This window comes from Helianthus annuus, chromosome 5 (assembly GCF_002127325.2).
Source record: "Helianthus annuus cultivar XRQ/B chromosome 5, HanXRQr2.0-SUNRISE, whole genome shotgun sequence".
Lineage (NCBI taxonomy): Eukaryota > Viridiplantae > Streptophyta > Magnoliopsida > Asterales > Asteraceae > Helianthus > Helianthus annuus.
Window position 1 is genome coordinate 53,379,479 of NC_035437.2, and position 11,754 is coordinate 53,391,232.

Genomic DNA, 11,754 nt, shown 5'->3' on the forward strand with positions numbered 1-11,754 from the left:
GATGCTTCCCATCGCTTCGTGAACCATACGAGAAAGCATCTAGGGTTTTTCTTCCCTTGCTCGATTGTTATCCGTGTTGCCGAGACCAAGAATGAGGAAGAGGACTGGCCCTCTCTCTGTCTTAATTAATGATCTAGCAAAGTCCTCTTTGCAGACTGAAACCGCCACTGGTCGTTCCTATGTCTGACGAGGATCCCGTCCTCTCCGCGTTGCCGGTCTGCCAATTTCTGATTCGAATCACATCAGCGAAGACCATGGCAACCAGCTTGCTCGCAGCAAAGGGGTCATGTCTTTAATTTTTCTTGGTAACTATATGGAGATTGTAACTCTGCTACCTATTTCAGAGCTATATACTAATACTATCCTTATGAAACAAATACAGTGGACTTTGTTTTAAATGACAATAACATAATAAATGCATTAGAAAGAAACTACACCAGAAAAATGAATCTTCACATAGGTTATTATCCATTAGGGATTATATTATTAGTTTATCAATAGCTTAATATTTGATTATCTGGGGGAGATATAATCACTAATAAATTCATTTTATACAAACAAACAAGTAAATTTATTTATTGGGTATCTTGGGTTTCAATATAAAGGTTGAAACCACTGTTGGGTTAAAACAGTAAGTTAATCCACTGTTGGGTTAAAATAGTGAGTTAAACCACTGTTGGGTTAAAACAGTGAGTTAAACCACTGTTGGGTTAAAATAGTGGTTGAAACCACTGTTGGGTTAAAACAGTGAGTTAAACCACTGTTGGGTTAAAATAGTGGTTGCAACCACTGTTGGGTTAAAACAGTGAGTTAAACCACTGTTGAGTTATAATAGTGGTTGAAACTACGTTCTATCAAATGCATCAAACGGGTCAAATCAAAAGAAATTTGGCCATGTGTAACTAGATGACGGCCTCTTATGTTCAGCTTTGGAGGGAAACTAGTGGGTTGTTTTCTTCAACAGTGAAGCCCCGATTGAAGCTATTTGACCCGACAACTTTTTTCGGATCCTATTTAAAAAAAACATGCTCCTTCACTTCTTCATACTCTCAAACCCTAGACCCACAATCTTCTCCTTCACGCTTCCTTCTGAAGCCTCTATAATCTAATCAATTCAACCATCAAGTAAGCAATAGCCATTTCAGATCCTATTTAAAAAAAACACGCTCCTCACCTCTTTATGAATCACACGCCTCTGATACACACTGATCGATTACAGTAGTAAGAAGCGTAAGCCACCTCGCCTAAGGTCGCCTTACGTGTAAACACACTTTTGGCAACATATGGTAGAGAACCATTTCTTTGCAAAAACAACTCGAGACTAATTCCAGGTAATTACCTATTTTTATTTCAGTTTGCTATTTTAATTTTTTTCTACTTAATCTCAAATAAACTCCAATGACTATTGTATACAAGATGGACAAAGCTAATATGCTTTGAAGGCTGCTCCTAAAGGAATTTATGATGTTATGGTATACATACTCAGGCCCACCTGCTAAATGATTAACTAAATATGCTGACATAGCAATTAAAGAATGGCTAGATGCACAAGATGTTTTTCAGAAGCCTTTTTGAGTCGGTTACTAAAGCATTTCGACCCGGTGCTGACATGGAAATGATACTTTAGGTTCTGAATGCGATGCATGGAAGGAAAATCTTGGGCATAAAGAAATTGAACACAAAATAAAGCACTATAAGGTTCGTTTATGCAAATTATGACAGATAAATATACAAATAGTTTGTCATTTTCTAATCTAAAACATTTATTATTCCGTAGGAATTGGGAAAGAGTAATGGTAAAGACGGTGCACAATATTCTGCTGGTTTTGAAAAGCATTAAAAGGATTTCATTTGGGCTAATCTTTAATAAAAGACGGTGATGTTTGCACGTTTGTTTTTCTCGATGATGAAGGTACGTTGGTCCTAACAATAATCTCCAAATAACACCTCCTTTACCGCAAGACAGAGACTTTTGATCCATTACGGATAGTTCCTTTTGGTTGGTGTTGTTTATAAGTAATAGCGGGTATCACCTATAACTGGTTGGTAATAGTTTAAATGGTTATTAGTTTCATCCATCTAACTGTTTGTTTTCTTTGTTTTTTAGTTTTTTTTTGCGCTGGTAGATCATTTAAACCGTATCACAATCTTAAATGGTTATTAGTTTCATCTATCTAAATTTTCTTTGATAATCTGGTTTATCTATTTTTTTGCAGGTTGCCATAAGAGTTACCAAACAAATAGAGGGCTTATATGTCTTTTAGTGTTGGAAAAGAAAGAATCTAGGTTTTGTTGTTAAAACAAGAAGCCAATGTAACCAGCTGCACATGGCGAACATTTGATTGAGTCTGTGTTTCCTAGATATGGGTTTGGTTTTACTTTATTTAATTTTCCTATGTTGTGAACAGTTATGTTATGACATCTAAATATGATGGTGTTTTTAGGGAAATGAAACTATGTTGTGATATGGCTTTAGAGCAGTTATTAGTTCATCTATTAGGAGTTCTTCATAAAGGAAATTGTTGATGGCGACTTCAGTAAAAAAGCATTGATGCAGCATGCCTTTATCTCTTGCAAAGAATGAATGAGCTCCTCGGCCGGTTTGTTAATAATTGGGTACTTTTAAAACCATGCGACTAAGTTATATCTAAATCTTTAATGTAGGATCTCTTATTGTGAACATTGAAAGTGAATTATGTAACATGCCAATATGTTTGTATTATTCTGTTTATATATTAATCATTAATAATATAAATAACTTGCTCGACCCAGGAAGCAATCCCGGGTAATAACATAGTATATATATATACATATACATATATACATATATATGTAATTATGTATATATCTTCTCATAGTTCCACAACGGGTCTTCGGTACGTCAACCATAGATTGTTCATTGTAGGTGATGTGTGTAAAATGCAACATATAAATTACATCAATTAAGGAATAAAACTAACCCCTTTTTAGTACTAATGTTGGAAAAGTGTGCTTTTGTCTTCCTTTTGTATTTTCAGGATTAAATGAGCGTAAATGAAAAAAAGAAGCAAAAATGCAGCTAAATCTAACATAAATACAAAAATGCAGCATAAAGTGCAAAAGTGCGGAACTCATCAAAGGTTACATTAAAGGCGAGTCCGATCCAAGTGATTCATCTTGTCGATCTGGTTTATTTTATTTTTATTTTCAGCATTTTTAGTTTTTATTTTCATGTTTAAAACTTTTTCTAAACTTTTGATTTGATTAGACATTGAGGATAAACCGGTATTAAAAGCTCTTGTGTCCTTGGACGACCTCGGTATCTTACCGACGCTATACTACGCTCACGATGGGTGCACTTACCCATATGTGTGTTTAGTGTTAGTAGAATATCGTGTTTTATAAATTTAAAACTTGACTAAAGTGTTAAAAAGGGCTAAAAATATACAAAAAATAGATAACACACCGCACACATCAGTAGGCATGGGATAGTCCGCATTTAGCTTAACATATATGAAGTGGCCACCGTTAACATGAACTTGGGTTATAACTTGAGGTTGTGGATCATTAGTAAGGTTCAATAACAGAAAGAAATTAGAACCACATTGATGCTTAACACGTGCATGACGACACCATACCTTTGGGCAATGAGAAGCACTACGTGAGACATTTCCATCCAGTGATTCGAGGGACAACATTGCGTTGTATTCCAAACTAGGCTGCTACGAAACCGTTTAAAATGTCCTTAGGCCCATCTTTCAAATATATATATATATATATATATATAGGGGATGGATCATGAGAAAACTAGTTTAAATGAGAAAACCAAAAAACTAACTAAAAAAACCTAAAAAGATACCAATTTTTTTTTTACAAATTTTTAAAGAAAAATCGCTACTTTTTATGTATGGGAAAAAATTTTCAAAAAATTTTTTTTTTTGTTGTACTGCACATGTGCACTAATACGGAAAGCCTAAACCACTTAACCCACCCCCCACCGACACCCCCCAAAAACCTAAACCCCCCCCCCCCCCACCCCCACCCCCCAAAAACCTAAATTCACCCTCCCACCAAAAGCCTAACCCCCCACCCCCCAAAAACCTAAAACTAAACCCTAAACATAAACCCAAAAAAACCTAAACCCCCCACCTCACCCCCCCCCCAAAAAAAAAACCTAAACCCCCCTCCCCCCACACCCAAAAACCTAATCCGAATCCTAAACCTCCATAAAAACTAACCCTAAAAGCTAAACTAGACTCAAAAAGCTAATTTTAAGCATGTAATGCAATTGTAGTACATGTTATATTGCACATGTGCACTACTATAATAATAGTGTTGAAAACAAGATGACACCATAAATCTTTTTTTATGTCATAAAAATATGCTCGAATATACTTGAATGAAAGATAAGAAATTTGTGATCTTATGGTGCCATTTTTGTTTTAAAATGATAACGTATGGAGAAATGGGAAATGTTTGAAAAGTTATATATATATTTTTTCCAATTTTACCCCTCCTTCATTAAAAGTCCCCCCTCATTCATTAAAAGTCTCCCTCCCCCTCCTTTTTAGTGGATTTTAGTTAGTTTTCTAGTTTTCTCATTTATATCTAGTTTTCTCATGATTCTCCCCCCCTATATATATATATATATATATATATATATATATATATATATATATATATATATATATATATATATATATATATATGTATATATGTATATACAGGGTTAGATTCCTTTTTGAACAAACCCCTTGATTGTGAACACTGATGAACAAATCCTAGCCCTCGATTATCAATACGCAAGTGTAAATCAATGGCCAGGATTTGATGATGAAAATACACTAGTTTATTTTACGATTTGATGATGTAAATCAATGGTCAGGATTTATTCACTTAATTCACAAATACACTAGTGTTCATTCTAGAACTCCACCTGTATATATATATATGTGTATATATGTATATATATATAGGACAAAGATCCGTTAGGAATCACCCTTTATTGCGAGAACCATGAGAACCAATGTGAACACACCAAAAATGCCTAAAAATAGCTAAAAAACACTCAATTTTTTTTTAATATTTTTTATAAAAAAATTCGTCACTTTTAGTAGCAAAAAAAAAAAAAATTTAATTTTTTTTAAATTGTTTTTAAATTTTTTTGGCTACTAAAAGTAGCGATTTTAACATTAAAAAATATTAAAAAGATTTAGATTTTTTTTTGATTTTTTTAGATTTTTTTAAATTTTTTTAGGTTTTTTGGGGGTTTAGTTTTTAGCATTTTAGCTTGGGGGGGGGGGGGTTAGGTTTTTGGGGGGTGGGGGAGGGGGGTTTAGGTTTTTTTTTTTTTTTTTTTTTTTTTTTTTTGTGGGGGGGGTGGGGTGGGGGGTTAGGTTTTTTGGGGGTTTTAGTTTTTAGCATTTAGCTTGGGGGGGTTAGGCTTTTTTTTTTTTTTTTTTGGAGGGGGGGGGTTAGGTTTTTTAGGGGGGGGGGGGGTGGGGGTAGGTTTTTTTAGGGTTTTTTTAGCTATTTTAGGTTGTGTTCACATTGGTTATCGGGGTTCTTGCAATAAAGGTGGTTCTCGCATGAACCTTACCCTATATATATGTGTATATATATATATATATATATATATATCTATATATATATATATATACATATATATATATGGATATATCTTCTCATTGTTCCACAATGGGTCTTCGGTATGTCAACCATAGATTGTTCTTTGAAGGCATTGGATATTCCCCATTAAGCTTAACATGTATGAAGTGGCCACTGTTAACATGAACGTCGGTTATCACTTGAGGCTGTGGATCATCAGCAGGTTTCAATAATGGGAAGAAAGTAGAACTCACATCAATGCTTAACACGTGCATGACGACACCATACCTTTGGGCAATGAGAAGCCCTGCATGAGGCATTTCCATCCAGTGACTCGGGGGACAACGTTGCGCTGTGTTCCAAACTAGGCTGCTACGTACTATCCATGGGATATCAATTCATAAAACGATGAACTTGCTTATCTCTATGGCATATCAACTAACGTACTATCCATAGGATATCAATTCATAAAACAAATACCACGTATCAGTCAACGCACATATGCTCATATACTTTCACATTGGCACGCGCATGTATCATTTCACGTATTTAAGTGTGTTTAACCATTACCGTGACTTGCCCAAAACTTCCTCGTAAAAGCAAGTATATTATTACGTTCCAGGCCATAATAACTCACTTTCCCTATGGGACTATCCTAGTACTCACCATTAGAATAATTTTACATGATTTGTTAATTACTCAGTGCTATTGGTTATTTCTCGTTTATGTTTGTCACACCCCAACCGATAACGGAAACATCGGGGCATGGTACTGAGCGAAACAGATTGTCCAGGAGAATCCATAACAACTATTAGTTATAATATATTAAAGGTTCATGTCCCATACCACAAACATATAAAATAAAAACAGTTATTACAGACGATGTTTTCATAGACAAATATCCATTCCGACAACTCAGATTTATTTAGGTTTGTTTCTAAGACTCCATCCTAGTTTGATTCCCACATAGTAGCATAACACAAGCATCCTAAACACCTGTCACATACGTTAAAATAGAGGTCAATACACATAGTGTAAAGGAGAGCGTACAAGTTTAATAGTATAATAGAGTTCGAAATCGTTTACACATAACCAGCATGTAACAAAGTGAAGGTAAGTAGGTTATCGACAAAGAAATATGCACAGACGTGGCTGCGAGTTGTAGAATACGTAACACATATCCCCACTGGGACACGTGAAGTAAAGCCCTTAACAACCCCTGTCCACGACAGGTGCTGAGTCCAAACTACAGTACTATCGTTGCTAAGGTGTCAGGCAACAATCACTGTGTTAACATAACATACAAGCATTCATCGAATAACACGTAGCATGCAATAACGGTCAGCGTATAAATAGTGTTTGCATTGTGTGTCGACTGTGATTTGAATAACGTATGTAACACCAAAAAGTGCGTAAAGCAAAAAGGGTTCGAGTATACTCACAGATAGCGTTTAAGTTAATAAACACTGTCTTGGATTGAAGGGAGCGCTGAGAGATTAGCCTGAATAGTTAACGATAGCATAAGCGATGAACGACGTGTAAACGGTGAAAAGTGACTAAGTGTCAGATGGTAATCTGATCGGATGGCAATCCTGTCGGATGGTCATTTGATCGGATGTCAATCCATTCGGATGGTCATTCGATCAGATGGCCATTCGGTCGGATTGACATTCGTTTTGGAAAGATGTTTTTGTATATGATGGCTTTGAAGTTTTCGTTGTAGCATTTTGAAAACAGAGAGGTATCTCTACCTTTCAGGTCGGTCGATCAAACGGTCGTTCAATCGGATAGCGATCCGATTGGCAGGACAGTTACAGCAAGATTGTCACTCGATCAGATAACAATCCGTTCGGATAGCAATCTGTTAGAAACTGATGTTCTTTGAAAATTAAAAAATGTTAAAGTGTCGGAGTTTCAAATGTCAATTGATCGGGTGGTCGTTCGATTGGATGGCAATCCGATCGGACGGCGATCCGTTCGATGTACAGATTCTCTTGAGTAGTATGAAAAGGTTATGTGTTGGAACCAAGTACAATCCGATCAGATGATAATCCATCCCAACGAAGCCTGATCGTCTTGAACTTGATTATTTTTGAAAGTTTTACAGTTTGATCGAGACGATGTGATAACGTGCTAAACAACGGAATCTCGATAAGTTCCAAGTCGTTCGATCAAACAGGAATCACCCTAATCCGAACCGATGACTATTCCTTGATGGTTGTTCATGTTTATCCCGAAATCGGTTGTCTCTTTGATAGAAATCAGATTTCAGACCGGCACTTCACTAAGAATTGAGTAGAAGGCCTGAACAAGCTCCGATTCTATCGGTTTTGAGTGCATAGAGTGTAAAAGAGTTGGAAAACAATCTTTCATCACTTTTATCTTTGAAAATGTTTAGATTTATGCGAAATCGTTGTAAAATCATGTGGAAACCCTTCAGATCTGAGTTATTCTTGGTGGAATGAGGTCGAAGCTTGAAGTTCATAAGAACTTCATGATGACATCACCCTAGAACACCTCAAATCCGCTGATTTCACGGTTAAAAGTTAAGATTCAAAAGAGGAAATGATGAAGAAGTGCGTGTAGATCATAGAAGTACAAGATTTGGGTTGAAAACTTACAAGAATCGCGAGAAATCAAGAGAAAGAAGGCCTTGAGCATGATGACAGGGGGTATTTATAGGTTGCCAAAAAGGGAAAGTGTACATGTGTCGGATAGGACGACATCGATCGGATGACACTCCGATCGGATGGCAATCCGATCAGATGGCAATCCGATTGGATGACCATTCGATCGAGTAGTCATTCGATCGAGTGGCTCCGACGAGTTGGTTTTTGGCGTTTCATTTCGCGTGTTGAGTGTTGCGATGCGTTTTAGCGAGTTTCAATTAGATTGGTAATAAACACACAAATACTATATCTAACACACAATCATCCTAATTACCATGCGTTCAGCATTTGTGATTAAGTTGCGTTGCGATAGAGTTGCGATTGCGTTTCGATTAATCACCACAAACATAAAGTAAACATGCACAAGTAACACATAGTAACACACATACGTAAAACAATATTCAGAATCTACCAATTAAGGTGCGAGCACGATAGCGATGCGTTTAGCGATAAAGCGATAAAACATGCGATAAACATCGATTAAACTTCGATTATTAATAGATACTCCACATAATACAACTAAAGCGATTAAATATAAAGATTTGATTACAAGTCAAAGAAGTGAAGTCAGCAGTTAAGCAAGGAGTGACAGATCGCAATTAGCAATCTTTTATTCCTTTGACTTTGACTTTGACTTTCGTAACACGGGTGTTACAGCCTCCCCTACTTAAGGGAATTTCGTCCCGAAATTAGGCTTTAGTAACAATTGCGGGTACTTTGCCTTCATGTCACTTTCGAGTTCCTAGGTGCACTCTGCGCCGCTTTTGTCTTCCCAGCGAACCTTCATAATGGGAATTCGTGAGCGTCTGAGCTTCTTGGTTTCTCGATCCATGATCTCGACAGGCTTCTCCACAAAGTGTAATGTTTCGTCCACTTGTAGATCCTCTAGTGGAACTTGTAAATCCTGCTCGGCTAGGCACTTTCTAAGGTTCGATACATGGAAAGTCAGGTGGACGTTGTTAAGTTCCTCCCGTAGTTCGAGTCTGTAGGCCATTTTTCCGATCCTTTCTAGAATCTTAAAAGGTCCAACATATCAAGGCGCCAATGTCAAATTCAAGTGGCTTGCGGCGTCTATCGGCATAACTTTTCTGACGACTCCGAGCTTTCAGCAGATTGTCTCGAATTTGGAGGATCTTGTCAGTCATTTCTTGCAGTAGCTCAGGACCGGTTAGTTGCGCATCTCCGATCTCATGCCACACAATCGACGATCGACATTTTCTTCCGTATAATGCCTCAAATGGTGCCATTTTTATGCTAGAATGATAACTGTTATTGTACGAGAATTCGACCAAAGGTAAGTGCGCGTCCCAATTACCACCAAAATCTATGACACACGAGCGAAGCATGTCTTCAAAAGTACGAATTTTTCTTTCAGTCTGACCGTCGGTTTGGGGATGGAAAGCGGTACTTAGATTAAGCGTAGTACCGAGAGCAGATTGAAACGTTTCCCAAAGACGCGAGGTAAACCGACCATCGTAGTCAGAGATGATGTCACGGCCCCCGACCCGGTTTGACCCATTTCAGGAGCCGCGGGACAGAAATCCCGTGGTATTTAATTTAGGCGACAGCGGAAGTCTTTTAAAACAGGATCTTTCGATATTTAAAACTCCCCGTTTACATAATTTAGGGATAAACCCCCGGTAATTTACAATCATTTGATTTCACTGGGAAATCTTTTATTTTACAAAACATGTTTCTTTATTTTATCATGAGCCACTTTCTTAAGCTTGTAGTGCTTCACGACACTTTTCCTGGATCATAACAGATCACCTGAAACATGTTTGAAAAAGGTTTTGTCAGCGGGAAATACTGAGTGAGTTCATTCAGGTTTTATAAAATGACCCTTAGTTATAAAATTACAGCATAAGAGCGATTACAATGGTTTATATCTTATTTTTATCTGGCGCCGTGTCACAATGGTGACGATGGTCATACCACTATTAGGTCAATGAACCTAAATAGTGATGATTATCCCTAGTAGGTCAATGAACCTAACTGGGAGAAAATTAGTAATGTGCACAATACTCCACTAGCCAGCGATTCAAGATATCCACGACTTAGTCCCTGTAATTATAACTTTTGAAAATCATTTGGAGTATTGTAAAACAGTTGATAAAAAGAGAATGACTCACATTGCAGATTTAACGAGCAGTGTATAAGCCTACTGATTTAGCCTTGGTTAACTTAATTTTAAATAATAATGCACACAAACTGGGTTAGTAACTAATACAGCAGTTACGACAATTCACGAGATTAAATCCTCACTATGATTAACAAAGTGCAATACTTAAATATTCAGCGGATTCACAACGAATAACAGAGCATAGTCCGGATTTGGATAATACTCAAATATTCAAGTTGAAATCACGATGAATGATAAGGTATAAACCTAATTTGGGCAGCACTTAAACAGTCGTTGGATAGTTTCAATCGATCGGACGTTGAATCGTAATAGCGATCGAGTTATTACCCTGATTGCGGCAACGATTTGTGAATCGTGTGTGTTAATTGTGGTAAACAGAACGTAACTCAGTGCCTAAAACGAATTTCTTCGTCGAACGTACGCGGAATATCAAGTGCCAATGTCTGCTATTTATACACCAATTTTGACATGCTTACGGACCGTAAGACTTTTTTTCCTTACTGTCCGTAAAGGACACCTGATCACTATAGGGTAGCCACGTGTGGGACTAGGCCTGCTGACTTGACAGTTTCTTCAAATTTGAATTCCACAACAAGTTATTTAGATAATCGTCCACTAGGGTTTACCCCCCCCCCCCCCCCCCCCCCGAGTTTTAGGGGCCCTTCTTCTGATTCCGATTGTTTTGAAAATTTTAGGGTTTGTGCAGAATCACTTGGGTGTCTTAATTAGGGTTTTCTTAATAGATAATTACCATACTAAGTATTAATTTTAGTGAGAGTTGTTACATTCTCCCCACCTTAAGAAAAATCTCGTCCTCGAGATTTACTGGAATAGATGAGGATATTTTCGCTTCATTTCTGTTTCTAGCTCCCAAGTGTATTCCGGTCCTCTCTTTGAATCCCACTTTACTTGAACTAACACTAATCGTTTGTGTTTTGAGAAATTTGATCTTTCTATCTGAAGAGGTTTATCTACAAATTTTAAATTTTTCGTTTACCTTTATATCTTGGAGAGGTACTACCAAAGATTCGTCTGATAGATATTTCTTGAGATTGGATACATGAAATACATCATGTACTCCAGCTAACTCTCCTGGTAGTTGTAAACGATAAGCAACTGGTCCTATACGTTGGATCACTGGAAATGGTCCTACGTACCTTGGACTTAGCTTTCCTTTCTTAACGAATCTAACAACTCCTTCCCAAGGAGATACTTTCAATAGCATTTTGTCTCCAACTTGAAACTCCAACGGCTTTCGTCTATTATCTGTATAACTCTTCTGGCGATCTCTAGCCGTCTTCAGCCTTTCCTTCGTGATACCGAATATCATAGTCGTAGTCACTTAGGATTTTCATC

The 11,754-nt window shown here is 37.1% G+C and overlaps 1 long non-coding RNA gene across 1 annotated transcript; it reads left to right on the plus strand.

Moving 5' to 3' along the window:
* The first annotated feature begins 1,321 nt into the window (after positions 1 to 1,321).
* LOC118492461 lies at positions 1,322 to 2,041 on the plus strand. The gene is made up of 3 exons (XR_004893862.1): positions 1,322 to 1,472; positions 1,628 to 1,698; positions 1,778 to 2,041. It is a non-coding gene; the product is annotated as an uncharacterized LOC118492461 (long non-coding RNA).
* Positions 2,042 to 11,754: the final 9,713 nt, after the last annotated feature.